A 7904-nucleotide genomic window follows, 5' to 3' on the forward strand; every position below is an offset into this window, starting at 1 on the left:
ACTTATACTTTTTCTTCAACCCTGAAGATGGGGGCGATACGTTCCTCCGAAACGTCGGTTAACACCACATATACACGGTGCCAAATCCCAGAAGACTGCTTTCTTCATAGTCACCGCCGTGAAAGCCTCAAATCTTACAACCATGCAGTAGTTCTCAAAGCTGCCATCATAAGAACTCCCTGACATCCTCCCTCAGACAGATGCTGTTACAGTTGTACTGATTCGTGATCACAGTAGAGGCTAGGTGAATTTGTGATTGCATTACACTACATCTGATATTCTGCTGTCACCTGACTTAAAGTAAGTACATTTGTTTTGACTCTAAAACAGAAAATTGAAACATTACAGATTGGAAAATGACGAAAATCACATGATAATTCAGTTCTGGAAGAATCTGTGCATCTGGCACACCCCATTTTCCATTCATGCTGGCCAATGGAGCTTATGGTAGTATGTATCATGGCTGATATTTCTCATCTCTCTTCTCCTATAATGGCATGTTTCGGACAGTATTTACTTAACCTTTAAACGCCGGACTTCTGAAATAGTGGTAAGCTTGAGCTGGCTGGAGTTTATTTAAATTCCTGCTGCTGGTGCCCGTTTAAATGACCGTTGTTACTCTGCGTTTAAATGTCCGTTTCTGTTAGTGCGCCTAAACAATTTTAAGCATTGTGTTAAAAATGCTGTATCTAATTCAATTTTTATGATAAATGGATGGAATTAATTTTGTTTGTATCAGCAAAGAATATTCTGTCGCATATTATAATGGAAGATTTGAAATTTTTTATACAAATTATACTCCATTTTCAATTTTTTGTCTTTTAATTTTGATGAATACTGCAAAAATGATTTCCCAGTTCTTCACAGAGTTGTTCTGCATTACAAATTCATTTCTGTTTGTAACACTTGACAAATTTTAGCAGTCCCTGATGTCATAAAACAGATGGAAGCAATAAAATCATTTGGTCTTCTGCTAGCACTGCTTACACTCTTCGGATTTTCAAATCTTTTGACTGAAGGTCAGAAGAATGAAAGAATGGCTATTCAAGAGAGAGCTAGAGGGGTTCCTTCTTCAGTTCTAAGACCTTCCGTTATAGCTGCAAAAGCTTATTGCCCTTTCTATGGGCCTGAACAGACAGCTGCATCGTGGCTGAGATTCAGAGTGCGATCTGTTTTCTGTGCGTGCTTAGTGAAATCGAATACTGTAGTTTTATTTCAGCCTAGATATACATCAAGCAGATAACAACAAAAAAGGTTGTACATCGAATTTTACTATATATTTTTAACACATTAATCTGCAGAATCTGCAATAAAAGTACTGGCTCGTGGATGAGTTTGGGCATAACTCATACGTATACTCTTTTTGTTGTTGTTCACCTAGGTATCATTTTAATTTTTCTATTAGGGCTTTACTCAAGTCTGTCTGGTAATTACTACATTTAAAAATAAATATTTAGGACTGTGCATTCGTTTCTACTAGCGGCGTGTGCGCGCGCTTCCCCTAGCGGAGTTTAAATGCCCGACTGGCCAAAACGGGGTACTTTGGCCACGACAACCTTACTCACCACTGGCACAAACGGGGCACTTCGGCACTTAAAGGTTAAACTGTACTAAGACAAATGGATAGGGACAAAAACAAGAGAATGAATGATAAAATGACTGGGAAAGAAATAGGGAAGAAAGAAGGCAACATTACAAAAGCTTATGCAATAAGTGCAGAGACTTCCTGTTCTGTCAGTCTGATCAGATGTGACCTATGTAAGGTAAAGCTATCCCTGTAACAGGTCATTGAGACTTCCACATTTTTTGGACGAGTGTAACAGACACAAAAATGTTTTATGGATTCTAGTTGACGGGTAATTTTTTTTTAGTATACTGAAGTATAACACGTCACATCACAGAACATTCATTCGTCTTCATCAAACCATGGCTTATGCTTCTTCAATTCATAATTACTTAGACTCTCTTTGCCAAAAATGTTGATATTCTCTCTAATAGTTTCCGAAGCCGCGAATCTATCTGAGATTTCAATTTCGAATATTATCAGAGCTTGGGAACATCAAAAATTTACCACAGCTAGCCACGAACAAACCTTGGACGACATTAAGAGCCTCCTTATCAAGATAGACAGCGGCACAAAATCTGCCCCATACAAGGGCGATAGGAATACGGACACGAACCTACGTGGTTTATAAAATTTTAACTATTGACAATAAGTTTTTAAACAACATCTAGAAATCTTTTTAAAAAACTTTACAATACCAGGAAGCTGCTGTGATTGTGAAACGTTCAAAATTATGCATACTGTGCGTTATAGGACATGTGTATGTAATTAAATCAATACACCTATTGTGATAGTAGTTTCCAGCTTGTAATGATGATCCCTCTGAAGATGGTCCACAAGGACCGAAACATGTAAGGGTTGATAGGTTTTCATGTAGTAAAACTTATATGTCACATTGGAGGGAGTGATTTGTGTTTGTAATTGTTAGTGTGACGGACCAGAATGAAACAAAAAAAACTATATTTAGGTTAAAGAAGAAAGTCGTCTTCTGGGTTTAGGCACCGTGTATTCTTCGTATTGGCCGACGTTTCGGAGGAACGTAGTGCCTCCATCTTCAGAGCAGTTGAATGGCTTGGAATGCGGAGAGCAGTAGCTGTAGTGATAGGATGTGAAAGGCGCTATCACTACAGCTACTGCTCTCCGCATTCCAGGACATTCAACTGTCTGAAGATGGAGGCGCTACGTTCCTCCGAAACGTCGGCCAATACGAAGAATACACGGTGCCTAAACCCAGAAGACAACTTTCTTCATTGTCATCGCCATGGAAACCTCAAAACTTACATATATTTAGGTTGTTTAAAAACTGAATAAAATTTCCAGATGGAGCCCTATATACAACTATTATATAGGCTGATAGTATTTTTATTGCACATAATTCAATATCTCGTTCAACACACAATTTGTCCAAGTTAACACAGGAATAGTTAATGGAATTGTGAACAAAAATCCCAACTCCACCCATTGTAAAGTTTTTTCTGCAATACATAGCACCCCACTTATAATGGTCAATATCACAATTTTCAAATTCAAGAGAATTCAGATGATGTTCTGTTAAGCAGATAACATGTGGCCAATCAGGATATAATGCACTTGATAACTCACAGGTTTAATTCCTCAATCCTCTAATATTCTGATGAAAAATTCTAAAGTCGGATGTGTTATCATACAGACAGAAATGATGTTTAAGGTGACTACCTTTCTCAGCTGGATTATACTCTTTATAAATGTTGAGATCTGTAGAAATATGAATTGAATTCCTATTGTCCATAGGTGAATTTACCAGAAAAAATCATCCTTCCTAATTACAGGTGGCCTTTTTTGGTCGAGTTGAGGTTCTACATGGATTTCTCTTTATCAGTTACAAGTTCCTGGTGGTGTATATCTCATAATTATACCATCCCTATGACAAGGTAAATTCCAATGTATGGTAATAATAATATTTTAAAATACTTTATATATGAAACATCTTACCTTTGGCTTCAGTCAAAACTCTTTTGTTACTACAGCTGTACATCAAAACTCATATATTATTATTGTGAGGAGCCATATTTACGACTGTTTGAGATACCATGCTGACAAGTGTTCCTAGGTCTTGTAACCAACTGTAAGAAAAGCAAACATTCATATTAGCAAAGTAATCTTACTGATGGAATCATGCTGATATCACAATCCATTACTTCTCACGTTCATTAACAGTGAACCTGAAAATAATAATGTTAAATTCTGGAGTAGTTACTATAGGATTCTGCCGATGGTGTATAACACACAGAGATATTGGGTTTTCAGACTTTATTCATCATCCTGGTTTTTAAGATAACTAAGAAAAAACACGACATTTCCTTTCAGAAACTGGATCTGTTTACATCCTCAGATGAGGTAAGACACCTTTTCTGTTGGGTCCTTTAGAAAGAGCTAGCCTCAATCACTGGACAAACAATGTCACAAAACACAAAGGTTATAAACACCTGAGAACAGGCTAAGTCAATGAGAGCTACTAAGAAAAATATACATAACAAATTGTTCCAAACACGTACAAGCGTGGGACCAGGATAGATAGATCCATAGAAACGTCGTGTTTTTTTCTTAGTTATCTTAAAAACCAGGACGATGGATAAAGTCCGAAAACCCAATATCTCTGTAAATTCTGGAGGTCTACACTGAATGTAAGAGTCACGTTTAATTTAACGGGTGGATATGGGGTGTCAATCTCATTAGAAATGAGAATCAAATTAATTTTTTCAAACTCATACAACTGTTCCATTGATTTAAAACATTATGCTATAAAAACGTAGGGTTAAATCTGAAGGAAATTGTAACCGTATGTCCCTCGCCAAAATTATTTAATTAAGGGTACGAACAACTAATGCATTGTTTAATACCATTAGAGACGCTCCTCAGGAGAGATACCATCCCGGGACCGTCTAGTTGTAATTCAGCTATTGTCCTCCTTAGGCTAAGGGTGCCACTATTGTCCCTAACATCGCCTGTTTCCTCCTGGTATCATAAACCCACAAACTGACCTTGCGCGAGACCGGCTTGTGTTCCATGCTTGTGTGCCATGAAGACCTAAAAAAGTTTAGGGGCTTCTCAAAAAATACAGATGTAGTTCAGATGCCGGGCTCGAACCTTGGCTTTCTCTTTTTATGTTTCTATTTTTTCTTGTTTTTTTTTATGCCAACTGGGGGACATGTAACGAGAGGGAAGTCGGTTTTAGGGAGCGGAGGAGGACAGTTGTTGAAATGTAGACAGAAAGCAGAGAAGTGTTTTTACAGTAGTGGTAGAGAGTCAGCGGAGGAGCGGCTAGCTTGGAGAATAATGTAAATATTGATCATCAATGGAACTTTAAATTAAAACTGCAATCCACTGTGTGTTCTGGAGCCCCCGGATTCATAAACCTCGAAGTGTGTTCCACTCCCATCTCTGAAGCACCCATATCCTGAGAAAAAGAACCCAAGCTCGAGCAACGTCGTGGCAGCTGTACGTCCGAGGGCGGCTACAAAACTCACATACGGGTCGTATGAAGAAGGTCACAAGGTGAAGTTCGTGAAACACTGGGTCCCATAGGATGAGCTAACCTCACTCAATGGTCTGGAGGTTAGCTGTATTGAATTCAAAATAAAAATGCAATGAAATGAAATGAAATAAGGGAACCTACAGAGTAGGTGTCTCCTCCTCACCTGAAGACGGAAGCTTCTGAAAAGTTGTTTTTTCTAGTTTTTTAGAAGAAATGATGGACGAAGTTCGAAAACCGGTAATTCCGTATGTTTCATCGCCAGAACCATATAGAATCTAAGTTAAGTTCTACTTTCCATAATGGTTATCAGGTATATTAAGTAAATATGAGACACTTCCTTTGCATCTTAAACTTTTGAGATTTGAGCTCACAAAGCAAGTATACTTGCAGCTGGGATGCAGTTCAAAATCAAACACACTGTTCCTTGAACACTACAAAACTTCTTATAACAATGCAATCCGGTGCTGTAACTTGTTCTGAGGACTGCACAAACTAATATCAAAGCTCAAATTACACGTACCTACAGATGAATTTAAAGTTACAGTCTCCTCTCACGCTTTTTATTTTATTGTCTGTATCTCTACAGTAACTCTGTCTTGTCCCTTTTTATTATTGAGGATCTTGCAATATGAAACGTCACATCCTCGTGTGCACTAATTCTTGCTATATACATAGCTCAATTCAATCTAACACGGGGACATTCCCTTCGAATCCTTATTAACGAGTCACAACCTTTCCATATATTAACACAGTTGGCATCACTGTCTTTGTATTCCCATTTTCACGTAAAAGTTGATCAAATTAATTAATTTGTCTTTTCTTGTTAATATTTCAGAGATTAGGCCATCTGGCTTGTTTGGAATAAGAATTGATTTTGAAAAGTTGGATATATATATATTGGACATTTTTTATGCAAGGAGGGAAATTAGGCGCCTACTGAGACATCAGCGGTCAATATCACAACTACTAAATTGGTCAACCGTTTTGAACGTATTGGAGGTTGCGGTCAGAATTAAAAGTAAAGTTACAATAGTTTACGTAATTTTGTAGTAGCAAACGGACAGTAACTGTGTAAGTACATTAATTCTATCATGTAAGAATTATAAGTACTTAATATTGTACAAATTATGTTGCACTTTACTGTCTGCCAAAATCCAACATTAAATTTGCAATTAAAATTCAAATTATAATAAGTTATCCTATTAAATTCAGTAAAAACGTTTACTCCATCTTGACAACAATATTAACAAAACTTGGCTTAACCTATTGTGCATAACTTTTTCAAGTACTTTAATATTTATTAGTCCACCATATATCCATAAGGAGTACAATTCCAGCTGATGTAGTTACCATCATTAAGTATATGCAAATAGCTGTGCAATAGTGCACCTGTCAGCAACATACATAACAAATTGTATAACATGCGAATAAAACAAATAAAAAAAATAACAATCCAGAAAAGTTATAAAAGAAACAAGTACAATTCAGTATTTATGCTTAGAAGTAAAAATACAGTGATAATTAAAACACTCTGCAAAGATACATGATCAACTGTGCAACAGGGCACTTGTCCAAATGTATTAAAGAAAAAGATATATATACAGATTGTTTTTATGGTAGAAACAAATTACAACAATATACTCCATGGGGCACTTGTCCAACAGAGACAGGTACAGGTAAACATACCAAAAAGTTAAAAGACCTAAAAAAAAATATGTAAACTTCAACATCTATGTTTCGAGTGTCTGATAATTAAAATACTCTTTCAGCGAGTAGTAAGAACCAGCATACAAGAATCTCTTTAAGGCTGCCTCAAAAGATTTGTGATCATTTGATAATTCGAGTTTCGCAGGCAAGTGATTAAAGATCTTTATGCCTGAGTAATTAGCTCCCCTTTGAACTTGTAGTCATAGAAACACTTGGGGGAAATAAATTGTTTTGTCTAATACAGATACTATGAATTTCAGAATTCCTTAAGAACACGTGTCTATTATTTACAATGTATTGCATCAGGGAATACACGTATTGAGAACACAATGGTAAAATTTTCATTTCCCGGAATGAATCCCTGCACGAAACTCTTTTCTTTAGGGAAAGTAGTTAGCAGTGAAATTGACCTGCAGTTTGACATACTAGTCTTGTCCCCTTTTTTGTATAGTGGTCTTGCTACTGAAATCTTAAGACGATCAGGAAAGATTCCTGTGGATAACGAGTGATTACAGATGTGAGTTAATGGGCTACTGATTTGAGATGCACAAACTTTTAAAATTTTACTTGTTATTCCATCATAACCTGAAGTTTTTTGTTTTGTTTTGAGGGAATGTATTATACTTTTTATTTCAGTTTCAGTGGTTGGAATGGTTTCAATACCAGGGAATTTTGTACGAAATGCCTCTCTTAAAAATGAAATGACATTATCTCCCACTTCCTGATGCAAGTTTAGATTTTCTGTAATTGTTAGAAAAAAAGTATTGAAGGCATTTGCAAACACATGGTATAAAATTTACAATTAAATATAAAATAAATGATATAATGATACAAATTCCGTCCCAAGTGCAAACAATATATTATGTGTCCTTGATCTTGTTCACCCACACTACATGTTTCGGCTACAGACGGCCATCATCAGGTGTATAACACTCACGTCGCTGTCACACTTCACTCAGCCCAAAATTTAACATTTAAAACCCTTTCCTTGTTATTATCAACATCTACTTCGTTGATATCTGTCTGGATGTAGATCACTTTACACACGTTAATTCTGACGTACCTGTAGTAGCACTATAAAATCTTTAGTTCTAATTTTAAAATCCTTTAAAATTTTTT

The 7904-nt window shown here is 36.4% G+C and overlaps 1 long non-coding RNA gene across 1 annotated transcript in view; it reads right to left on the reverse strand.

Annotated features, from left to right (window-relative positions):
- LOC111871974 overlaps window positions 1–6176 on the reverse strand; it is a 15707-nt gene extending 9531 nt beyond the window's left edge. The window contains exons 1-2 of the long non-coding RNA XR_002844143.2: window positions 5599–6176; window positions 3536–3666 (exon numbers count right to left, since the gene is read on the reverse strand). This is a non-coding gene — a long non-coding RNA (uncharacterized LOC111871974). The remainder of the gene's footprint in view (window positions 1–3535; window positions 3667–5598) is intronic.
- Window positions 6177–7904: the final 1728 nt, after the last annotated feature.

Source organism: Cryptotermes secundus, unplaced genomic scaffold, assembly GCF_002891405.2.
Source record: "Cryptotermes secundus unplaced genomic scaffold, Csec_1.0 scaffold2214, whole genome shotgun sequence".
In the NCBI taxonomy this organism is placed as follows: domain Eukaryota; kingdom Metazoa; phylum Arthropoda; class Insecta; order Blattodea; family Kalotermitidae; genus Cryptotermes; species Cryptotermes secundus.